Here is a 26,326-nt window from a genome sequence, read left to right on the forward strand (position 1 = left end):
AACCTTCGCTGTGACTATTACCTTCTTGGTCTCCACATGCGTGTGTGTGTGTGTGTGTGTGTGTGTGTGTGTGTGTGTGTATACATATATATGTATATATATAAAATGTCAAAAAGTAGCTTTCTCCTGAGTACTATCAGCCCCCAATGTCTTCCCACCTGTGTCCCATGCAGTTCTGAAAAGAAATTTATCTGAAATCTAAAATTAGCTTCCCTTTAAAATAGATCTCAGATGATTTAAGTTTGTTGAAGTTTTTTTTTACTTAAAGAAAAGGTGATATTGAATAATTCTCCCTTAAATTTATGACACCAGTAGTTACAATTTCAAGTCTCCAGGCACTACTAACTATGAGTTAAACTTCTTAATTTGTTAGAGTCTCTGTCTTTTCCCATCTCAGAAAACCCCAATTGATTGCATAATATTATACACCCTCCTAACTCTTTTCAGTATTTTAAAAAACTTCCTTGTTGAGAAAGTTGTTCAAGTGCCAATTGCAGAATCACTTTCTTTCAAGGGCTTTTTGTTCATTTTGTTTTGTTTTGTGTCTGGTGGTGCACACTGTAGTCACAGCTGCTCAGGAGGGTTGCTTGATCCCAGGAGTTTGAGACTAGCCTGGATAACATAGATGTCTCAAAACAAAAAGACAAAACAAACAAACAAAACCATAAACCCACATTTACTTTAAGCCAATCATATGTAACAAAATTAATCTTTTGTTAATCTTAAGTGCCAAATCTCTTTTAATTATATATGCAAAGTTCAGTACACAATTAAAAGATACATTTCATATTATATTTATTTTCTTCTATCCACAAATAAAAACATATATTACCTACATCATTATATTTGAAAATAGTCTGGAAAAGGTTATTTTCATGTTGAGTTGAAGACAGACAAAGATTTTTGAATTATATATTAGGTATATATCCAAAGACAAATTAAGTCTTATATACTTTTGAGAAGAAATGGATAAAATATCTTTATAGAAGATGTCTGCCACTGAAATGCTGGGAATCTCATTTATTATTACTGAAATGAGACAAACTTGAAATATTCGGCAGAAAAAATTTCTGGGCAATTTTTAAAAATGACATATCTCTAATAAAATTACAACTGTCTTTCTTTATACTTTGACAGGAAAAGAAAGGAAGTTGGATAAATTATGTTAAATATTGTATATTCTAAATATACCTTTTACAAAGTTTCATAATGAAATTGATTGAAAGAAAAAATTAAGTGTTTTAACAAACATGCAATCCTTTAGACTAGTTCAAATCCACTGGGATGCACTTCCAAACTAAAGGACTTATTAACATGGATTAATTTAAGAATGATTATGTGCCTTGATCCATATGACTTAGCTCTTAGAAAATTAACTTTATGGTCAGGAAATTATACAGAATAAAATGAAAGAAAAGATTGTAGCTTGGGACAATATCTGGATTTCATATTATTTTTGTTCTGGGTATCTGAACTGCCTTCAGTATGGCCACGTGTTGAAGCAAATTGAAAGCTCTTCAATTGCCAAATCAAGGAGACACTTCACATGTAATTTTCTCATTGTGTAATATATTTCCTGTCATGGTATCATGCTTTTTATTTTTTATACCTTTATTTATTTATTTTTATGTGGTGTATTTATTTTTATGTGGTGTTGAGGATTGAACTCAAGGCCTCCCATGTGCAAGGCGAGTGTTCTACTGCTGAGCCAAAACCCCAGCCCAGAATCATGCTTTTTAAATAACACTTTTTCTTATAGAAACTACTAAAGTGTCTTGAATGTATGTAAATTTGTTGAAATAGTCTTTGCCTTTTGCTAACAAAGAAAAACTAATACACACTAAATTTATTATTTTGTTCACTACTTATAAAAACAATTGGCTTTGAATGGATATTTGTGTGTGTGTGTGTGTGTGTGTGTGTGTGTGTGTGTGTATTTGTGTATGTCAAATGGTAAAATGCTTAGCTCTGGATCTCATACTCATGCTTTCGGAAAAATCTGGAGCCTCTGCAAGTATTTCTCAGTTGCTCTGTAAGAGTTAGGTTACTATTTCAAAGTGAGTACATAGGCGGAATTGCAACCCTAAATTGTGCCTGTCATCAACCCTCAGAGAGCAAGGTCAGAATGATGGACCAATGAAGAAATGCAGTTGTCCAACCCTGGACATCGTTTTGAGTTTTGCCTTGTAGTTTTCACTTTTTTTTCTTTTACTAGATTACTGTACTATTTTCCTATTTTTTTTTTACCTATTGTAGGTTCTTATTTTTAATCTGTCCTATAGGAGTGAACTAGTAAAATCATAAGGAGCAAGTGTGGCTGAGTATTCTTACCTGTGTGACTTTGGGTTTAGTCTTTTAACCAGGTTGAGCCTCAGTTTTTCTCATCTGTAAGATGAGAATATACCACTTACCAGAATCATTGTGTGATAGTTGGTGACATTGTACATAAAATGTACCTACCATAATAGCATCCCCCTTAGTTTTGTATGTCTCAAATTTTCCTTAAAGTTCTTTTACAAAGCCCATAATGTTGTCACTTTTCCTCTTTCGGTTACCATTGATTTGACTCAGGTCCTCATCTCCTCCACTCTTGAAGCTGCCTACTCTGCTTTCAGTTTTGCTCCTTCAAAACTCTAAGTCCCTTATAAATCTGTCATAATGGCTTAAAAGTTCTTAACTAAGTATCAGTTTTCTGAGTCTTAAATTTCCTAACTGCATAAGAAAGAAAAAGCCATTGGAATATGAATAATATTTACTATTACTAATTATATATAGACTACTAAATTTATCGAATTTTAGGCTAAGCACATTCTGAATACCTGAACATCAGTCACTTAATCCTCAAATAACATTATGTATGGACTATCATCTCCATTTTATAGATGAAGAGACCAAGAGAAAGAGAAGTTTAATAACTTGCACAAGTGTATATACTTAGAACATGGCGGGGTCAGAATTCCCAACTCTCACTCCCATCAGAAAGTAAAATCCCAGGCTTTTCTTACATGTACAAGGGCTTAGTGATCTGCAGCCTGGCTCACCACCTGCCACTCTTCTTGCATTTCCTACCCTGCAATGCATTTTCTAGAATCGCTCAGCTATGCATTGTAGCTCCTCGAATGTGTCATATTCTTCCTCACTCAGATGATTCCTCTGCCTCTTTGGCTTTGTCTCCTCTTGCCAGCTGCCTCTGGGACACTGGCTTTCTTACCGCTTCAGTACACCAGCCTACTTCACTCTGGGCCATTCTTCTAGGACAGAGCCTTTCTGGGTTTGGCTTCAGAAGACCGTTTTGGACTGACATCCTGGAGCTACCATTTATTTGCTTCTAGACCTTCTGATCCCTTTGAACCTCTGTTGCTTCCTCTATAAAATGATGGTAAAACTTGATGTCCAAACTTCATAGCACGTAGGATTTTATGAATAAAAAAATAACAGATGTCCCTTGAAAATGTGATTCTGGAACCAATGGAAAGGAAAATGACACATGCCTCTTTTGAAGTGTTTTTCCGTTTTTTTCTTCTATTTTCCACATTTTGACTTTCAAGAGCTCTGTGTAATTTGACGGTGACCACAGCAATTAGTCTCTTTGCCATTGATGATCCATGGCGAAAATTCTCCCCGTGCTCTTTATGCTGTACCACATTTCCTAAGTGTTGTTTTAGGTCACTCTGGTTCTTTTCAGATTGTGCATGAGCAAACAGACAGGACAGTTGCATTATTTTCAGTGAAAGTAATGTTCAGGAAGCTTTCTGTGCAGAATAACTGCTTACACTAGATTCAAGAGCTTTGGCTGTCTAGATCAAGAAATAATCCATGAAGATAGGCACGTGCTGCTGTTGAACTATTTATGCTAGGAAATACCAAGAAATAATTGCAGGCCCAAGTTTCTCACTTTCTTCTAAGTAGAACATTGCACAACTTTTCTTGACTTTCTCTATCCCTCCAAGTCACGTCATGCTGACACCTTGCTCCTATATCAGAGGCCTGGTGTGGCTGAGGTTGCTATAGCAACAGCACACATGGGGTAACATTCCCCTGTAACTATGGTGGCTGAGACATGAGTCAGTTGAAAAGTTTCATGGGGTTTTATTAGTATATGATGCAGTCCCATGTCATCTATAGTTCCTGGCTTGTCCAACACTTCCAGAGGATGATGCAGAACATACAACGCTAATCATTTTCAAATACATGGGCCAGGGTCCTCTCACAAAAGCTACTGAGGCTGCTGGTTCCTTCAACAGCTTCCCTGACTAATAATTATACTAAGAGGCAAGAGTAAAACCCAGGCCCCAGCACTGGAACTGTTTCTACCATGGTGTACCCTGTTAGCCCTAAAAGGCAACAGTGACACTGATGGATGACGGAGTCCCTCTTTTCACCTAAGTAGCTGGATAATGGTTCAAAATCCAAGAAGATGCATTTTCAACCCAGTGCCTGAAAGGAACATGTGCTGAAGAATAAGGATGGAATTATTGTAATTCTCTATGGGGATTTATGAAACTTAACATTGGAACTTAACATGGAATATTGATTAAAACTAGTCATAGAGTTGTCGATGACTTCTAACATGGGATTTGGTTTATTTTTCAGACATGGAGATGACTTGATTGTGACTCCTTTTGCTCAGGTAAGCATACCTCGGTGAGCAGGCCGACTTCTCACAGATTTGGAAATTGATTTGGGAGGATTTGATCTGTTGCTCGATTTAGTTTTAAAGTAAATGAAATTATAAATACAAATAGTGTGGTTCATCCAAGTAATTCATAGGCTATGCTAGAAAATGTGACTTTGGCCCTAGAGATCTGTTTTCTTTAAACTATGGTAGACCCAAAGATTGTCTTTGCTTTAAATAACAAATTACCCTAGAGATAGAGAATATAAATAGGCCCATATTTCTTAACTGATATAGGCATTAGAAGCAGAAGGCTATATTGTGGATTAAATTGTGTTTAATAAAATGAGGTACATGATCATTGCTTGAAATTCAATAATACAGTTCAACCTGATACCTTATTTACTCCTTTATACATGTGTCATTGGCACAAAGATTTAGCCCAGTGATCTGTGTTTGTTTCACAGCATACAAATCATGAAAATACTTTGATCACATGACATAGATGCAAGAAGGTGATGAGATGATTTGAAGTGTACTGTAGTGATTCTCAACCCTAGATGCAAGCTAGACTCACTTAGAGTACTCATCCCGATGCCCAGGCTTGCATGCCTATGGATTTTAAATAATCTGGAAGTCTAAGAATTTTTATTTTTCAAAGGCCACAGTATTTTTACTGTGTGTAAGAGAAGTTGACAGCCCCTGATGTAGATAACTAGGGACAAATAGGATGAAACTTATTTAAACTGGGTCATGAAGCAGATTTAAAATCAATAGTGACTGAAAAAAATGTTTAAATGTTGAAATACAAGCAGTGCTGAGAAGTTATACAAATTATAACTATTGGTAGGTCAGAAATAGATGTAGCACCTTGAGCAATTCATTTAACTTTTCTGAATGACTTTGAGGAAGGCACTGAACTTTTCCAAGTCTTACTTCCTCCTATGTTAAATTATAATTGCAGGAGTACCCACCTCATAAGATGTTAAAAGATTAAAATAATACTGGTCATGCTAAATATTCACAAGAATTCTAAAAATTTTAATGTTTATTAAATTTTAATTAAAACTGGTTTAATTGTATAGAGATGAAATTGCTCTTTTCTTTCTAAATGTAATCTTAGGTATAATTTTTTAAATGAATAATAATAATGTTAGAACAATATGATTTTGCAGTTTTAATTTTTTTAAATTTCTAAAATAATTTAGACCACAATTGTAATTAATTTATAAATAAAATGTCTAATGGTGATTTTAAAAATTAATGTAGGTGGGCTGGGGTCATATCTCAGTGGTAGAGCACTTGCCCGGCATATGTGAGGCACTGGGTTAAATTCTAAGCACCACACATAAATAAATACAATAAAGGTCCATTGAAAACTAAAAAATAATAATGCGGGCAATTAAGAACAGATGATGATCATCATCCATTCCATATGCTCAAGTCCTTTTTTTGCAGATCATGAATTCTTTCTAGTGCTTGTATTTCGGTGTCAAAAAATTTACACTGTTACATTTTAATCATATTTGTGATAGCAAACTTTTAATGAAACAGTTTGTAATTAGTTCCTATTGAGAATTTATAATTGTATAACTAAGAACTGAGAGCTAGATGAACAGGCAAAATCAGGTAAAACAATATAAACAACCATCACTAAATTTAGAACCAGTTATCCCATCATGAGTTTACTCAGGTAGCTAGCTAAAACTAAAATCTCTAGATATTATTGTAAGAAAAATAAATCTAAGTATGTTGTAAAAAATGGAAAAAAAAATCTGTATGTAATATCTTGGCTTCTTATTTCAAGTAATATTTACTAATCTCTAACAGATTAATAAATTTAACTTGGCTCCTGCCTTCAGTTAAATTCTAAAGAAGTCTAGCCTTTTACATGATTAGACATCTATAGTGTACCTATAATCTCCAAAACAACTACTCAAATTTCTCTATATTGGGACGTTTATACATATTTTATATACAAAACATCATTTAGCCATAAATGTTATTTTACAATGATTAATACCCTTGATACTAAAACGTTGAATATAAACTAACTCTTTGTAATATTCAGATATATCTGAAGCCTAAAAATAATCTGAAATATACTTAATGAGATTTTACTTATCATCAACTGAGGGACTCATTCACCTTGCAGAAGGTGGTCGTTGCCCCAGGGGCTTTGAATTCTTTTTAAGTGGCTTCACCACAGTTTTCATAAATGGATTTTTCCTGGAGTATTAAATCTTGGAAGCTGTACTAAAATATAAGTAAGAAAAGGCTTTTTAATACTGAGCAGTTTTAGCACTGATGGGGTATCGTTGCAGAAGCAGGTAAGACTAAAAGCCCAGTTAGTGCCTGCCTGGCCTTTTCTTAAGCTATGTAGGGCCCAACTGGCATATATTGTTGACTTAATTGCCATCTCCTCAGAAAAAGAGTGTGTAATACAGGGCAGAGCACTTACCACTTAATGTTAAATATTATAATTCTAAAAATGGAATATATTTACATTGCTTGAAGTTATGCCAACATTATTTGTTCTGCTATACCATGACTGATTTTAGCCAACTTGCTCAGGAAAATGTCTCATCAAGTAGGCCAAAGAATCATACCCTCTTTCTACTATATTTTGAATTCATAATTTCACACTAAATTTTGGTGAAAATTTGCAGTGAGGCCTGAGGTTGTAGCTCCAAGGTAGAGCACTTGCCTAGCATGGGGAGGCACTGGGTTTGATCCTCAGAACCACATAAAGATAAATAAATAAAGGTATTGTGTCCATATATAACTAAAGACTATTAAAAATAAAATAAAATTTGCAGGGAGAGCCACATTGCTCTCAAAATGTTTCTGCATACAAACTTTAGAAAAATTAATATAAACAAAAGGAAGAAAATTTCACACAATGCACAATCCCCAAACAACTACTGCTCTCATTTTCTTTCTTACTTTCTATCCATTTAGGTTTGTTTTTTCTGGGTGTTACGACTTTCCTTATGATCTTAAAAACAGGCCACTATTGTCCAAAATGGTCAAGGACCTTCCTCCAATTCATCTCATCTTCATCTTCTTGAAAACCCATTTCTTTAGGCCTGAGTGCACCCCCGAAACATGAAAGGATCCTCCCCTATTATTTCTAAATTATGGCCTTTTGGGTTTTGAAAAGAATTAAATACTAAATTACAAGAGAATTTAGGAAGTCACAAAAATATATATCCCATTTTGTTGGATGGAGCTGAACCTAGAACATCTTGGTTAGGCCTAATTTTCAGGAAGGATCTTACAAATCCCTCTATGTTTTATTCTAATGTGAAGAACACTGTTAGAGTAAAGTTTTGGCTAGGGGTCAACCTGAACTGTCTTCTACCTCTGGTGGCTTAGACTTTTCCATATAATTTCAGAATCTCTTTGAGCCCCAGAAAAAGTTTCAAATTTAATTTGTTTGTATACTTCAATTTCAAAACTGAAATTCTGTTTTGGTATGAGTATTTCATTTGGCACAGAGACTTGAGTGTTGAGAATGACCCTACTGCCCTTTTTTTCCCACAAGGATAACAACTTGGCCAGAGTTCCTGGAGGCCCAAGAGCACCAAGGAGGCACAACACTGCTGAATACTGGAATCAGCGGTCACTGGCCCTCTAATTTCACTGTTTGCAATTATGACAACCTTGTAAAACTCTAAGTCTCTTGGAATTCTCATCTGAAAGTCTGTAGTATTGAAAGAAGTGGAATCTTTGATGAAGCAAATGACAGGAAACCCCCACCAAAACATTATCCTGACTCCCTGTGGAGTGCCTCACATCAGTCAGTCTAGAGAGACATGCCCAACCCATGAAGACTAGGCAGGAATACCCACATTTTTTGCCTTCTCTAACTAAAATACAGCACCAATAATACTTTTAGGAAACAATATAGTAGTTATTAATACTGTAGAACATTAATAATAGTAGTAGGACATTACCAATATTTTTAAAAATATTTCACCCCTAAGAGATTTTTATGATCTCATCACAGTCCCCAAGTTTCCTGGACCCACCAGGCCCTCTCTGTGAAGCAATGGAAGAAAAGAGTGGTCTCTTTTCAGGTGCTTTTATTCACCCAGCATTTCCTTGAACTTCATTAATATAAATGGTAACTAGCATCTTTCCAGATATCTGAACTCTTACAGTCATTCATAGGAAATTGTCAATAACTTTTTGACATAACCAAAACAATTTCATATGGTTCAACAAAAACATAAGTCGAAAGAGATTTCCTTTTCTATCAAAATAAACTTTTTATCTTGTACATAATTCTAGGTTGACTCCAGCATTTCTTCTGAAGTTAAAACCTGGATCAGGAATACTTTCATTTCACACAGGATACACCCACCCCACAAGAATCTCAGTCTGTGTTTTACCGCCACCTAGTGGCATAAAGTGTACATGAATTGAAAAACAATCCTCAAAACTCTCCTTGAGGCTGTTCATTACTGATTCATGAAGTCCACATTTTTTTCTGTCAATTTTGGTACTGATCAATAGATGTTTAAGAGCACATAAAGAAGTTTGAGAACTCTATATAAATAACATCCCACCCCACAGGCCAGTGTACGGATCATCTCTGTCCACAATTTTTCTATAGTACCATCAATATTTCTTTCCTAAGGTGTGTATGTTTCTCATCATACCGGAGGTATTTTTGATCTTGTTCTGTTACATTGTACTTGTAGGAGAAGAAGAGAAAGCAGTGACCTTAATTTTCTGCAACTGAGCCATGTGGAAGAAACCTCAGGGATTTCTTTGGTTAACAACATTAAGAAGGGAAGAAAATTATAGGGGCAATAAAGCTCTGACTACATCTCTTACAAAGCTGAAATAATGGGGAGAGCAGCCCTGGAAAAAAAGCAAAAAATAACGGAACCTTAACTCAGGGGCTCCAGTAAAACTATTTCCATTTCTTCTCCCCAGCAACAGTTACCTACCTCTTTGTATTCTGCAAAGACAAACCCAGTGATATTTAGGATAAAGATTCCCCAGGAAGCACCCCTTAAAAGATCTGTCTGAAACTTTTATTTATACTTTGGCTAAGGATAATAATTAACACTTAATCTAAAAATTTATAAAATACTGCTTGTCCTACGAGAGAGAGAGAGAGAGAGAGAGAGAGAGAGAGAGAGAGAGAGAGAGAGAGAGAGAGAGAGAGAGAGAGAGAGAGAGAGAAAGCCACAATGACTTAAGACTTGCACACACAGGGAATGATGTATCCTCAGGGCTATTTACTACAGCAGTGTTTGTAAAAGCAAACTGTAAGACACAACCTCAAAGTCAGTCTCAGGGACTGGCAAGTGGATGCCTGAAGGAGGGACTGGGATAGGGGAACTTTTTCTTCCATTTTTATTTTTTGTTTGTTTTGAGATAGTTCATACATATGAAACAATATATCTAGTGATTATATAGAGCATAAATGATCATCATAATAATAATGAACAGTTTAAGAAATAGAAGGATATGAATATTTTAATGCCACTGAAGTATCCCTTTCCATGTTCATCTATCGCATAAATAACAATAATTTTGATTTTGGCTTAATTATTGAGATGGGACTTTTTGCAGGATAATTATGTTTCTACTTAAAGTCTACAGCAAGCAAATGTATGATTTATTCAAAACAAATACATAAAAAACTTAAAATCCAAAAAATTAATCCAGTTTAATATATTTATTATTATAACACAGGAAAATTTCTCTACAGAAAATATTTTTTTTATGAACTAATGTTTCCTTTCATGAATTACTTTCCTCTCAAATGAGCATGGAATATGATTTACCTACAATATTATTTCTATTTACCAGTTGTCAAATGCAGTGAATTTACAACAGCATATTATGATAAAATCATCAGAATTCTGAAATTAAAATTTTTGCCTAGAAAAGGGATCGATTAGCTGGTGCAATAATCTTATTTAAAATGCTTTTCAAATGTGTTCAGTATTCACTTCTTAAAATATAAATCAAGTCTGCATGATTTAATGACAGTGGATCATTTATCCAATTTATTTCTGCATCAGTCAAGATTCCATGCCTGTTGAAAGACATCGTAGTCTGATGTCAGCAGTTAGCTATTTGAATATTCTGTCATAGGCAGTGTGACCTTTCAGAGCTGTGGGTTGTTTATGTGTGGTAATGAGCCAGGATTTTCCAGTGACTGAGTTAATCATGGTTGGCTCCTTAGGAAGCACCACAGATTCCTTCAGGGGAAATGCTGTAGGTCACTATCCCAATGCACAAACTTTCTTTGACCAACATAAATTAATGTCAAGTTTTTGTTTTTTGAAGTCTGAAATGTTTTAGTCTTGGAAAAAAATATAAACTGACTCTAGATCCATGCCAGATGAAAAAAAAAAACTCTGGAGACAATTCTGGAGCCCTTAGAGCAATAGAATTTGGAGGGCCCCTTGTAGTACCACTCCTAAGTCACTAAATAAATTCCCTGTGTGTGTGCCAAATCATTAATCAAGTGAAATGCTACCCCAGATAAACTCACCCACACTGAATGCTTTTTCTTGACACCTAACCTGTCATTTCTTCTAATTCACACTCCAATCCTGTGAGGTAAATATAAGTTACAGTTTGTATTTAAGAAAACTGAGGTAAGGAGAGGCTTACATAACTTGTTCAGGTTCACACATTAATACTGAACAGATTCAGGCAGCCTGGTTTGTTGTGCAATACCCTAGTACTTAGCAAAACACATTTTAGATAAATTTAGCATTCTGGCTCACATCCAGAACACCTATAATTCTACCTAATTGAGGATCCACCCTGAGGAAATGAGCCCATTCTAGGAAAAAGCCAGGGGCAGTAGATTCATGCAACTTTTCTCTCCTAGGCTCACTTCCATTCCTTGGCCACCTTCTAGTCTGATTGGAATTAGGAAAGGGGGCTATCAGAGGTGGTGGCATCGTTTTCCTACCTTGTCATATGTGTAGATATATTTCATCTAGGTATTCTTCATATGATGCCATTTTATTGAGTATTTTCTCTGTTCCAGGAAGTATGTGTGTGTGTGTGTGTGTGTGTGTGTGTGTGTGTGTGTGTGTATATATATATATATATATATATATATATATATATATATATATATATATATATATATAGAGAGAGAGAGAGAGAGAGAGAGCTGTTGCATTTTATGTGAGAAAATACCTTCTTGGGGACTTCTTGTCATTCACAGTCTTAACCAAGGAAAAGACCATCTGTGCACTAGCTGGTACAGACACATGGTAAAGCTGAAAAGCAATCTAAGATTTACTTAGTTTACTGACTGCAAATTATGGAACTCTTGGTGAATTCTTTTTTCTTTCTTTCTTTTTTCTTTTTAGTTGTAGATGGACACAATGCCTTTATTTAATTTATTTACTTTTATGTAGTGTTGAGGATCGAAACCAGTGCCTCATACATTCTAGGCAAGCACTCTACCACAGAGCCACAACCCCAGCCCTCTTGGTAAATTCTTAAAGAGAGTTTTGGAATAATTTTTATTTTTATCCTTAAAGTAAGCTTCATTAGTATTTTATACTACACTATTTCATATATGCATAAGATGCAACATACATGTTTGCTTGGGATATTGTGTTAGTGACTTGGGAATACAGGAATGCTATGGAGACTGCTGCTGCTATGACCACATTTGTAGATAATGAAAAGGGATTTTTGGAAAATTTTGACAGTGTGATCTCTGTGGATTTCACATGGATGCATACAAGCCTTACTAAGTGCTAGTAGATTCTTTAGTGGTATATGAAATTAAGTTTTAAGCATTATCAGATTTCCTCTTAACAAACCATTCTTAATTGCATTTAAGATGACCTCAGTTAAAGACATCTCAAGAATTTCTTTTTGTTGTAGGTCTTAGCCTGCCTGCGAACTGTATGAAACAATTTTGCTGCATTAACTAATTTGCAAGACCGAGCGCCTAGCAAGTAAGTTATTCTTTATTCCCTCTTTTTTGCTGAGCTTTTAAAGAATGTCATCTCAATTTGAATTGAACTCAAGACAAAATATTAAATTTCTCACTGCCAAGCTATCTAACCATGGACATTAACAAGACATAAGATGATACCCTGCTAATTCACTATAAATACAGTGTAGTGGTGATTCTAACATCAGGAATGAAACAGTATGACAAATCAATATGGTGATTCTGTCAGAAATTACCTGGTGTGATTTGTCTTCTAGCCAGTTATTTATACTCAAAGTAACTTTATAGTTTTGGCTTATTTCATAAATTAGCCACAGGCAAATAATCTCATCACACCTTAATGATATCTCAAAGTCATACTGTTAATTCTAAGACAACAATTAACTGGAAAAACACCAGATCTCAACAAAGATCTTTGATTCTCCTGCTGTCATTGACTCTCTGAGCAGCAGCATTCATGAAGCAATTAATAAAATTGAGATTGATGTAATAACAATAGAAGTGTTTGGGAGAGGGAAACTTGAAATGGAAAATGATTTAAAATTGGGGGATTTTGGAACTGGGGCTATAGCTCAGTGACAGAGCACTTGCCTAGCTTGCATGAAGCACTGGGTTCGATCCTCAGCACCACATAAAAATAAAAAAAAAAAAAACAAATAAAATAAAGATGTTCTGTCTATCTACAACTACAATTTTTTTTTAATTGGAGGATCCTGATAAATCTAAAAAATCAAAAATAAGGAAGTAAATTTTGCAAAATTAAATGAGAAACTGATAAACTATTATTCTAATATCTATTATTTTTTAAAGTATTATTTATAATAAAGTTAAGTTAAGATTATCAGCCTGGAAGAATTTTCCAAAACAAAACAAAAAAATCAAATCAATATTAAGAGAACAGTGAGTAGAAACTTATTAGGTATTATGGTATATCTGAGTCTATATTATTTTATACTCGATAACTACTTCTTAAAGAACATGAAAAAACTGAACTTTTCCACTCCATAATAACATAGTTTACCTCTACAATCCACATTTCCCTGATTAACAAGAAGCTATGGCCATTAGGCAAGTACTTCCTGTGATAGAGAAAGGTTTTCTAAAAAAAAAAAATTAGTGGAACTTCCACAACACAAATAATTGACATGGAACCTAGAACCTTGGGCCGATTGTCTTTCCCTCAGCTTGAACATTTACCTTCTCTTTCTTCTTTTCCACTTGACTAACTGGTTCATTCTTCTCATCACAGTTTAAATATAATTGCTTTGGGGGCACTGTCCTTCACACTGCCAGATATAGACCCACAGTGACCAGCCCTAGCTGGCTGGCATGTCTTTCCAACTCTGCCTGGTTGCATCCTGTTATTCAAGCACATTTCTCCCTGTGCCCTACTTGCCTGATCACCTGGTTGATCCTCAGCAATGTCAGTTCCCCAAGAGCAGGGGTGTGGCTGGTTCACATTCATATTCCCAGTGCCTATCAGAACACAGAATAATTCCTCTGTTTTAGTCAGATTTTTCATTGCTGTGACCAAAATACCTGACACAAACTATGGAAGAGGGAAAATTTATTTGGGGCTCACTGATGGTCTTAGAGGTCTCAGTCCACAGATGGCTGACCACAGAGCTCTGGGACCAAGATGAGGCAGAACATCATGGTAGAAGGATGTGGAGGAAGAAAGCAGCTCAGAACATGGCCAACAGGAAGCAGAGAGAGCCAAAGAGCTTCATTTACCAGAGACAAAATATAAACCCCAAAGGCACACTCCCAGTGACCAGTCTTCGCTAGCCACATCCTACCTGCCTTCAGTTACCACCCAGTTAATCCATTTCAGTGGTTTAAGTTACTAATTAGGTTACAGCTCTCATTTAACCTCATTTGCATTTTCTCACACATGAACTTTTGGGGGACACTTCATTTCTAAATCTCTGCAAATGCTTGTTGACTGAAAGTGTAAAGTGGCCATTCAGCATTTAAAGCCTGAGGGTGTGCCATGAAGAAATCATTTATCTCCAGTTGTGTTGTCTATACAACATGGTCATAAGTTGTAAAACATCAGGCTGACCTCAATAGCCCTGAGACCTTTGCTATTCAGTAGGTTATGGGTACAAACTTAACCTTCTAAAAATTTTTATCTCTGAAGGAAAAATAAAATTATTGGTTGCCACTAAAACTTGCAGTCTCAAATTTCAGTAAGAAATCGAGGTCTTGTCTCTAAAAGGCAAACAAGAAATTAATGCCCTGTAAATTTCCTTTGGATGTGGTCACCTGAGTGCAAGCATTTAATATAATAGACACTTAATCAAACAGGTGTGAAGGTATCACACTGGCCCTTCTATCTTCAAAGAAATGTCCTCAGGCCTATTCTATACAAGACAGAGGTTCTCAACTGATTTACAGGCACAGAATATATTAAAATGGAAAGGAAGGAGTGAAAAATCATAGGTAACACCTGAACTTACACCTGCTTTGACTAACTATGCAATGCCCATGGAGACATTGAATTACAATATCATCTGGTAGACTCTAAGTGAAAGCCAGTGTATGGTCTCCTTTTTAGTCAATGCAGATTTGTACCTCCTTTATTAATTCAAACCAAGTCAGCTTCCTGGGGTGTCAGAATAGTAGAATTCAATCTCCACACAGCTGGACTCTGTTGTGCTTGGTATTAGCAAAGAGGATGCCACTGGTACATGGCATGATGACTCTGAAAGAATCAGGATTTAATTGCCCTTCACTCCCTGTGCCACTAGAATGTTTCCAAGCTCACTGTTGGAATTTGAAGAAGACCTGTGCTGCCTTTCACAGACTACCTTTTTATTTGCTTTAGGAAAGGAGTCTAGGAAGAACTCATCTAAGAACTTGTTTTTTTGTTTTTGTTGTTTTTTTTTTATTTGCTTTAGTGTTGGTGTCTAGGAAGAACTCATCCAAGAGCTCTAGTGTTAGCCCACTAATGGTTTCTTGTGATCTTCTTGCCCTTTAGACTTTTTTATTCCAAGAATAAATTGTGACTCATTCTTTTTAAAAATAATCTGTCAAGTTACCATGAATCCAGTGATTAATATTTTCTGCTTGTTACTTATCAAGATGTCAAGTTCCCAAGTGTCAGTAGTAAGATTGATAAAATGAGAATTAGTAGCAAGTCAACCATTTGGTTTTCCAAAACTATAGAAAAGGATAAATGTTTATTTATATTTTCCCAGACAAAAAGTCAAAGTTTTAAAAATTTTCACAGAACAAGAAGTAAAAAACATTCTCAGACATCAATGTTTAAGTCATTTGAATAAACTCTAGTCTATAACTATATCATCCTGAATATCCCCACACTCATCTGAATAACAAACTCTCAGCAAGAAGGTAACTACTAGTATAGAAAACAGAGCTATTTCAAAGCAGCAGTTTAAAATATTGACCTTTTTAAATAAAACATTTATCAAGTTCAAATTTATATTTTTAATTTCTTCTCTTTCTCTCACTTCTATATGGTGCTGGGGATCATCCCAGAGCCTTACACATGCTAAGCAATTGTTCTACCACTGAGCTATATCCCAGCCCTGACTTTTATTTTCATAATTTAAAAAAACTAAAATAAATCAGAAGTGAATCATGGTGTATTTTCAATCAAACACAAAAATTCAATCCCAAGCTGACACCAATAAACTTAAGAGCAATGACCCAGAGCCAGACACTGAATAGAACGAGCGAGAAATTACAAAACACCAAAGGGCTTTCTGTAAGCTTCCCCCAGACCTGCTAGGATAGTCGTCATCTTCAGCATTAGAGAATCTACTGCCAACTGCACATCTGTATGGTTATCCATTTGGCTTCCACAAAAGCATCCCAAGCTAAGACAAAGAGTAGAGTGCAGCCTAGAGTCACATTACCTTGATTCAAATCTCTGCTGGCTTGGAACAGATTTTCAACTTCCCAAAGATTTGTTTTTCTCACTGGTAAAATGAGAACAATGATTCTACCAGCCTTGAGGCATTTTTTCAGGGTTAAGTGAGATAATTCATTTAAAGTGCTCATTTAGTATAGCGTGTGACAGACACTTAATGCTTATTAAGTAAGTGTAGCCACTAGAAGAAACACACACACACACACACACACACACACACACACACACAACACACCCTCAACTATTTTACAGATATCCCTTAATGTGTTTTAAAGTGTTTTTAAAGATGGCAACAAGTTAAAAGCTATCAATTATAAATAACGATTTTATAAAATTCTATTCCAAAAAACTTTGGACAATCCATAAATGATGTTCTTTTCAACATAATTTATTGAGCACTTATTTAATACCAGATAGATTGATAGCTTTTAACTTGTTGATATATATAATTGATAGCTTTTAACTTGTTGCCATCTTTAAAAACACTTTAAAAATAGGTACATTTAGGTATATCTGTAAAATAGTTGAGGTTGTGTGTATGTGTGTATGTGTGTGCTCACGCTGGGCTTTGAAGGGAATATGAGTTAATCTTTATATATATATATATATATATATATATATATATATATATATATATTTGGTTTTTTGTTTTGTTTTGTTTTGTTTTTAACCTAAGGGTGTTTATAATCATCTGGTGGAACCTGGCAAACATCTGTTAAAAAAATAGGAAAGAATACTAGATGGAATCTATTTAAATACCTTAGGTTTACAATAGTTCTAAAATCTCTATAGCATATGTTTATACACCTTGTCAATATACCTCTCTAACACTTGTACCAGAAATGTTTCTCAATGTAAGAAAATAGGAAAAAAATTTAAATACCTTCTCTAAGATACTTTAGAAAGAATCATGCACTTCTGATAATGTATGAACAATCATGAGGCTTTATGTCAAAATCAAAGATTCTTAGCACTGTTTTAAGGAAAACAGTGATAATTTGACTACTTTTCTAAATTCAGAAAGTCTGTGTTAGCTCTGTAAACCCTAGCTTAATTGAATATAGTCAATTAATAAGAATTTCCACTTTCATCATGTTCCTGTGACATGAACATCATAATCTTCCCCAATGTCTATCACCGTGAGACTTAACTTTCTTAAAAATTTCATACGTATGATTTGAGATATAGTAAAAGGATCCCCAAGAATTGACTGAAGGAAATCTGCATCTCCTAACTTAAAAAAAATTCTTAAAATTAAAATTTCATATCTAAAACGACTCAGCACCTACTCAAATCAACAAGGACCACATACTTACTGCTTTGTATTTTTCTCTCTTTGTCAGAAGAACACCAATGTGCAACCAACCATCCATCAACAAAGCAACCATAACAGGTAAGAGAGATCTTCGGACTTATTCTTTTTGTGTCCAGGAAGAATATATATCTTTCAATACTCAACATCACAGTAATGCTGATTCTATACTCCAATTCTAAAATGTCAAAGAAATAATTTTTTTCTTCTTTATGTTATCCTCACTATCATTGGTCTTACAATTTTTCCATTTAAGCTGTTCCTTGGAAAACCTGTTCTAATGTACCCCATTCTTAACCACTTGACTTTATATTGGAACTCATTTCAGCTTTGCTCTAGGCATTTGTGTTGTGGGAGACAGAGTTACCCTCAGAATATCTGCTATTTTTGTTCCAGGCTTGGTTATCTGCTTCATCTTCATATATGGTAGTCTAATTTAATGAAAGTAAAAGTATAAATAAGAGAAATATGTGTTTTGTGCTGGAAGGAACATATTACTATTCCAGTAGTTCTTATGGGAACTTGGGTTGCTGAGTATAAATACAACTTGTGAGGGGAGAGAACATGTTATTACACAATACAGAAAAGTTCAGTGTGATGAGAAAAGGGTCTGTTATGCCAGATTCATGAGACCCCAGGAGCCGAATCTGTTGCAATCACACAAGAGTCTTTATTGCAAGCTGGAGCCTGGATTCACAACCGATCCCCATGCAGCGGTCCCAGGGAGTGAGTCCCCGTCCTTTATTCAGTGAGATTTTATAGGTTTTGGGGGGATACTCTATGTGTCACAACATCACACAGCAAATCATTCCATATCTCGGGAAAATCAGACAACAAATCTTAGCATTGATTAGCACATTCACTGGCGGGAGCAAGTTGGGTAAGGGTGACTGGCTAGTACAAGAGGGGCATTCCTTTGAACTGATTGGTTTAAGTCATGAGGGGTGTACGTGCTAAACTACATGGTTTCCCAACATGTTATCAAGCACCATAAACTACTTGGGGGTCATCTGGCAGTCCAAGTATTTTCACTGTCTCATGCTGATTGGAGGTTTCTAGGGGGGTTACCATGGGTCCCCACCTAGCCCAACTGAGTCAGACCTCTCCTGTTATTTACAAACAACTCAGCAGGGTGGGTATGTGCTTAGGAGTGCTCTGTGGGTTTATCCAAGGACAAGGGTCAGGCCCCCTTCCTTAGGACAGGCCTTGAGGTAGAAACTGTGTTATTTATTTATTTTTAAAAAATGGAGTCACATTTGTTCTCAGGTCCACAAATGTTTGGGAAAGAAAAGTAGAAGAAAGGATGAGGGAAAGAAAAGGCATAAAAATATATTATCCCAATGCCTATTGGTCTGATTTAACCAGGAGACTTGACCTGAACTGAACCAAAAATAGAATGAATGATCTTATTTTGCTGAACCTGAAACCAAATTGAACCTCATTTAATCATTTCTCAAAACCCCAATTGATTCATTGAAATAATTGCCTGGAAAAGAAAACCTATGATTTCTAAAATTATTACCAAAAGAAAATTAACATACTCTCCAAACTAGACCAATACTTCATCTTGACTCAAGTGTCTTCTTAGAACCCCAACCCTTAATAAGAAGCTTCTTATTAAATTTTTAGTGAATACAAATTGCTTTAAATTTAACTTTGTCATGTCCAGTCAAGTGGTTGCCTTTGTAGTCACCACATCAGAGTTGATTCTGAAACAGTAGTTAATGTTATCTTCTTATCTGAAAGTATACCAAATAGCACTTGTATTTCAATGACTATTACATTTTTTGTTTTTTTCCGTGTTTCACTTTACAAATCTTGTTGGTAATGACTTTCCATTGTCATTTCATAGTGTGTATATATATATTCATTTCATAGTATACATATGGTTTACCAATTTTGTTCTTGACATTGACCAAGAGACCAACCGTAAAGAATTTCTAAGTACCAGAATAAGTTATTTTAGGAACAAAAACCATATTGAACCTGGTCTCCAGCCCTATTCCAGGAATTACAGGTACCCCTGTGAACAGGAGCTACCTTCCTCCCACCCACTTTTGCAATAAGCAAGACTGACATTTTGGTTTGAGTACAATGTGTGCTATTTTGGTCTCTTGGCATTTGTTTGTTTGTTTTGTTTTAGTTTGAGGTTGCATATGAACTTGCCTCACAGATGGGGCAGCATCTTCCCAGAAGAACAGCTTTAGGCACTAGTAGAACTCCTTTGTGTCCTGCACAAGATGTTTGGGTGTTCAGTGGACAGAGCAGCTGCAAACCACCTTGGCAGATGACCAGCTGCACTCAGAGACATGATCTTACACATAGGTGAGAAACCCCATAGAAGCTCCCAGAAACTTTTACATAATATTGAATGAAGCCCTGGAGAGGGAAATAAGAGACAATGGAATTGGGAAATTAAGGCTAATGGGGCCTCATTTGTACCCAATAACTCCTGACCTGAGGACTACAGAAACATCCCATGTAGGAAGGGAGAGAAATTATCTGTCATTAACTGCTTGGCAGCTGGACTCCTCACAAAGCCCAACAGGAAATTGCCTGGCTAGTGAACGGAAGTCTTTTTTCTTGTCCAAATATTGCAAACCAAGGTGGGAAGAGGGTCTGGAGTGTGAGGGGATTATGGCAAGAGCAGTGAAAAGTTCCTGTCTGTCATCCCATTCTGAAAAATTGAGTCCTTAAAACCTAAACAATAAAGTAATTGTGGTTGAGTCTTTGACACTAGTTAGACTTCAGATAATAAAAGGTATTACTTATGTGTTTCTTCCCTCCAGGCTTATTTCCTCCTGTTAGAAGCTCACTATAACTCTGTAGTAGTACTGAGGAGATGAGAAAAGTGGATGTTTTGTTGTTGTTGTATTTTTAAGTCAGCAAGGCAACCTATTAGATCAAGGCAGCCATCTTTGAAATTTTGCTGAAAATCTGGAGGAACAGGGTTGTCTAAATTCATTTCCTCACTAGCCCAAAGGGCTATATTGAACAAGCTCAAGGCTCCCCTGCAGGAGTCCTTCATAGATCTACAGAGATGTGATTAAAATTGTGGGCTGCCTGTCCAGAACTCAAATTGTTCTCTATCATGACAGCTGTATGGCCCTGAGCAGGTTGCATACCTTTCTCTACCTTGGTTTCTCCATCTATAAAATAGTGATCCCACTTTATGCAGTAAGATCACCGTTGGTAGGTGCCGTGAATTAATGTGTTCACTTTACCCATGAATTAATGTGTTCACTTTTACCTTAGCATGGTGCCCAACAGTGTCAGCACTCAATACATCTTGATAAATTTTGTTTTGTTGTTTTGGTTTCTCTGACCTACTCTGTTCATAAAACTAGGGGTGTCAGTTAAGACTCTATAAAAAGTACCAGAGATTATCCTCATAAATTTATAAATTACATAAATTTATTTCTTATGGTGTTAGAGGCTGAGATCAACTTGTCAATGTGTTTGAGTTCTGGGGAAGGACAGGTTGCAGATCTGTTTTTCTTATTATATCCTCACAGGGTCGAAAGGGGGCAAGCGGGTAGATTCCTTTAAAAGGGTGCTAATTTCATGCTCATGACCTGATTATCTCCCCAAAGCCCTACCTTCAACTATTACCATGTTGGGGATTAGGATGTCAATGTGAATTTGAGGTGCCCATACTCATTCAGCCCATCATGAGGGACAGTGAAAAGAACAGGACAGAAATTAAAAAGAAAAGGGAAGAATGAGAGAAAGACAAGGATGCAGAATCATAAGAGTAATGTGTGTGGATCCCCCAAAATGGCCCACAGGAACACACTTGCTTTGGACCTGTCCAAATGACACCTTCTATTGTCCTAATTTGTGTCCTTTCCCCTCATCACTGTCATAGATGTTAGTGCATTATTTATTGAGATGATAAGATTATTATTCAGAGTCTAAAAACTTACTTTTGAGAGCCAGTTTTTTGAAGGAAAAAAATAATTCACTATAACTCTTCCATAAACCAATTATTTAACTGTAAAAAATAATTAAGAACTTCTATGTCATATAATATTTCCTGAAAATTAGTCCCATAGAACATATAATACCTTTCTACCCACTTCAAGTTTGATTATTTATTGGTACTGGGGATTGAACCCAGAAGCACTTCACAACTGAATGTCATCCCCAGTCCTTTTTATTTTTATTTTTTAATTTGAGAAAATATCTTGCTAAGTTGCTTAGGGCCCCACTAAATTGCTGAGGTTGGACTCCAACTTGTGATCCACCTGCCTCATCTTTTCAAATCGCTGGAATTTCAGGTGTGTGCCATCATGCCAGGACCAGGTTTTTTTGTTGTTTTTGTTGTTACTTTGATAAATATTAAACACAGAGAAGTTCTACTTCATACCATTAGAGTTAAAACATGTCAGATACCTGCCAGTTTTTATTTTTACTTATGAGAGGTAATTATATAGATCTAAAGTGACCTAATAATTCTTTAAAATAGGGCTTCTAAAATAGTATTTTTTTTAAAAAAAAGATTTACTACTGAAGATCTGTTTTTTAAAAAATTTATTAATTGTTGATGGATCTTTATTTTATTTGTTATCTATATGCAGTGCTGAGAATTGAACCCAGTGCCTCACACATGCTAGGCAAGCACTCTACCACTGAGCCACAACCCCAGCCCATGAGCTATTTTATTCTTCAGTGTGATATAACAAAAAGCTGATGTGTGGCATTCAGATCCTGATATGAAACCTGTCTCTCTCTTTCACTTTATTTTCCAATTTGAAAAATGGAGTTGTATGTACTTAGTTCTCAGGGTGGTTGCAAGAGTTCAAGGAGATAAGTTTTAGAAAGTTCACCAGGTGGTGGGAAGGTGGTGGGAAGTATAAGCCTTTCTTTTTACAATCCTGCCCCATGTGTGATACTTTTTGTTCTTTAAGGTAATTCAAAAACAGCAAGAGTGGAAGTAACAGAGGCTAACTAAAGTTCATTGGCTTTTCTGGCATATTCTATTAATGACTTTACTTTTGCACAGTAATGACTGGATCTTTGCAGTAATCCCTCAGTTACTTAGAGAAAGCCTCACCTGCATTGGTCTTCAGCAGGCAGTACTTGCCAGAGATAAAGACTGTTGAAACATGAGAGGGCAGCAGAGAGTCAGAGATGCCCCAGCCACGCCTGTATGGGGATGACACCCTGTTTTTGGAGTAAGGTCTTGTTAAGAGGCGCAGGGTCCGTCCTTTTGATCATTTATTTGGGGTTTTGTTTTGGAGGGTGGAACTGGAAACTGAACCTAGGGGCATTTTAGTACTTTACCACTAAGCTATAGCCCCAGTCCTTTTTAATTAATTAATTAATTTATTTAATACATTTGAGATAGGGTGCAAAATTCCTGAGTCTAGTTTTGAACTTTAGATCTTCCTGCCTCAGCCTTCAGAGTCACTGGAATTACAGACATTAGCCACCATGTCCAGCAGCAAGCATTTCATTTTTAAATAACAGTAAGAAAAGAATTCTACAACTATCTCATAAAACCTTGTCATGTCTTCACAGTATTACTTTCAGTATGTTTCTGAATTTCCATATTTTAATCCTCTTTATTTAATCATCTTTAATTTGGGGATTTTCATGCATGAATGTAACTCAGAGAAAAGCTATTTAAATTTCTTTCTTTGGAAGATGTGAAGACTGAAATCTAGTGAGTCAAAAATCTACTTGGTGGTAGCTCTGAAAATAAATATATGGTTCCATTTCCCCTTCTTACACCCTTATAAAATAAAATAACCCACCAGAATAAGATAGTCTTCAGACTCTTAGAATTTTGTTTTTCAGGAAAGTAAAAGAAATATTTAAAAATATTAATTTCTGAGTAATAGATGTAGCATTCGTTTTTTTGTACATGGACTTGAAAATTAGAAAAAATATTCTCCCAATTTCTCTTGGATATGTGTTTATGGTTATAGTTATTTTAATTATATTCACTGATTATCCTAGAGGCAGAAAAATGGGTAGCCTAAGGCTTTGGACTTAGGACTTTGGAGAAATACAAGTTCTTATACCCAGGCAATACAATTAGTGCAATTGCCTTTCCTCTACTGTAGAGGGCGACACACAATGCCATGAGGAGCATAAAATACCACAAAAGTAGTTTCAGTCAGGAAAAGAATATGCATTTAAGTCTCTGTTCCACTTCATATTTTTTAACCCTGAAAACTCATGGCTCTATTAAAAAACTGAGTTTATTACAAAAGAATTTTGTCAATCTGTAAAGCAGAGTATTAAAAAGAAAACTATCCAAATATTAGTCAGTTAAAACATAAGAAGAAATGTAACTGTGTTTGTTATTGATCTAAAACACAAATAATCTCTAAGATTAAATAAGAGGTGAAAACCATAACACAGACATTCAACAGGAATAGTTATTTTCTTATTATCTGAACTAATCATTTAATACTGAGCTTAAGGAAAAGAAACTAAGTATGTCATGGTGACAGTAATGATGCTAACACTTATTTAGATCTGCCTGTAAGTCTTTGTATCTGTAACAAACACTATATATAACATAATACATCATATACAAAATAAAAATATATATGTGTACCTTTATCTGAGATTATAAATTGGAGCAAAAGCCACATAAAGAAGGAAGATGGGACCTATGTGAGAGAAATGCACAAGTCTTGAGAAAACACTAACCATGTTAAGTCGATATGTAAGGACAGAAGGCCACATAGCCCATCTCCCTTTCAGTCATTCACAGGCACTGCATGCCTCCTGTAGTCCTTTTTTAATTTTTTTAATTCTTTTTAGTTATACTGACAATAGAATGTATTTTAACATATCATGCAAACATGTAGTCTAACTTTCCATTCTTGTATATGATGTGGAGTTATGAATTCTGATCATGTATTCATATAGGAACATAGAAAAGTTATGTCAACTCATTCTACTGTCTTTCCTACTCCCATCCCCCTGAACTCCCACTCCCTTCCTGTAGTCCTTTTTATTTCTGCTTTAGTAAGAGCAAAGATTGTGACAATGCTTTAAAAAATGTAAAGAATGAGTGCTCAGTAAGATTTGTTAGGATGACTTGAAAAATGCTGATGATACATCATGTTTAATAACTTTAATTTTAAAAAATCAAGATTGTAGCTGTGTATGATTATAAATTGACTTCTTTGGAGTCTTACTTGTTTTACTTTCATACTTAATACAACTAATGACTGTCAGGTATTTCAAAATTTTAAAATAAAGTTTACTTTTATAAAAATTCCACATGAAAAAGAGTTTTCTGGAGAAAAAAATGCATAGTTGCTTAAATGCATAGTGTGTGACTATTTATTAGTTAAACCTATTATCTGTTGGATCAGTAAAGGTCTATTTTCTTCCTTACTAATACAACTTATTTTATAACTTGTTTTGCCTTTCTCTGCTTTTATTTTGATAAGTAAAGTTTTCCCTATTAGTATAGAAAAAGACCAGATCTGACAAGTGACTTTTTGACTGGGAATTGATGAAAGTTTTATATGGTGTTAAGAGCAGTGAAAACAATTGATATAGCATAATTATGGAGAAAATAAGTCTATCTCAATTGCTCAAATATCTGGTTTGGATACTTTCTTATAACTTTAGTTGAAATAAATGAATGGTACTAAATGTTTGTTTTGTTATCACAGCAAAAACATTTAGTCCAGCCATTTAACTTGAATTCAGCTTGCCTATGACCACCTGTGTAATTTTGGTTGATTTACTTAAATTCACTAAGTTTTGTTTTTATCACCAGTAAATTCTAAGTCAGTGTTCAACATAATGCTTGGTACCCAGGATATATTCATAAAATATTAGTTATCATTATTAATGTAACTATATTATTAGTGACATTATCCATCTGGTCAAAAGATGTTTGATAAGCACCTTATATAAGTTATGTAACAAATTAGGTGTGTTGGAGTAAAAGTGACTCTGGCTTTAAAGAATTCACAATCTAGGGGAGAAGAAATTATAAATACTTAATACTTGCTAATATCATCATTGAAGGTTCTTCAAATAATATGTATTTGAAGGCAAGATGAATGGTTCTATCTAGGAAGAGCTCTCTGCTAAACTTCTAAGAATATGGTATTCTTCATGTGGTAAGGTGAAGATTACCTCGAAGCAGAACCAATAAGTGTGAGATGTGGAATCATGATCAGCCTATTGGGAACAAAAAAGGACAAATGGAGTTAAAAGTGTATAGAAGCAACTAAAGATAAGCCACCAAAATTAGATTAAAGCAATCTCATTGGAGTCCTATACAGAGAATAGTGGACTTCCTTTTATGGGCAATGGAAAATCATCTATCAATACTATTTATTTATATATTTATTTGTATGAACCTGGGGTTCAAATCCAAGGCCTTATACAGGTTAGGCAAGCACTTTACTAAGGGAGTATACATCTAGCCCCATCAATCAATTTTAAGCAGGGAAAGAAATAGGCCTTTTAGAGTGACCACATCTGGAAACAGCATAGGCATTGTAATATGGCTCTAACCTGGGGTGGTAGCGTCAGAAGAGAGGTGTGGGTGTAGAT

The sequence above is a fragment of the Ictidomys tridecemlineatus genome, chromosome 13 (genome assembly GCF_052094955.1).
Source record: "Ictidomys tridecemlineatus isolate mIctTri1 chromosome 13, mIctTri1.hap1, whole genome shotgun sequence".
In the NCBI taxonomy this organism is placed as follows: domain Eukaryota; kingdom Metazoa; phylum Chordata; class Mammalia; order Rodentia; family Sciuridae; genus Ictidomys; species Ictidomys tridecemlineatus.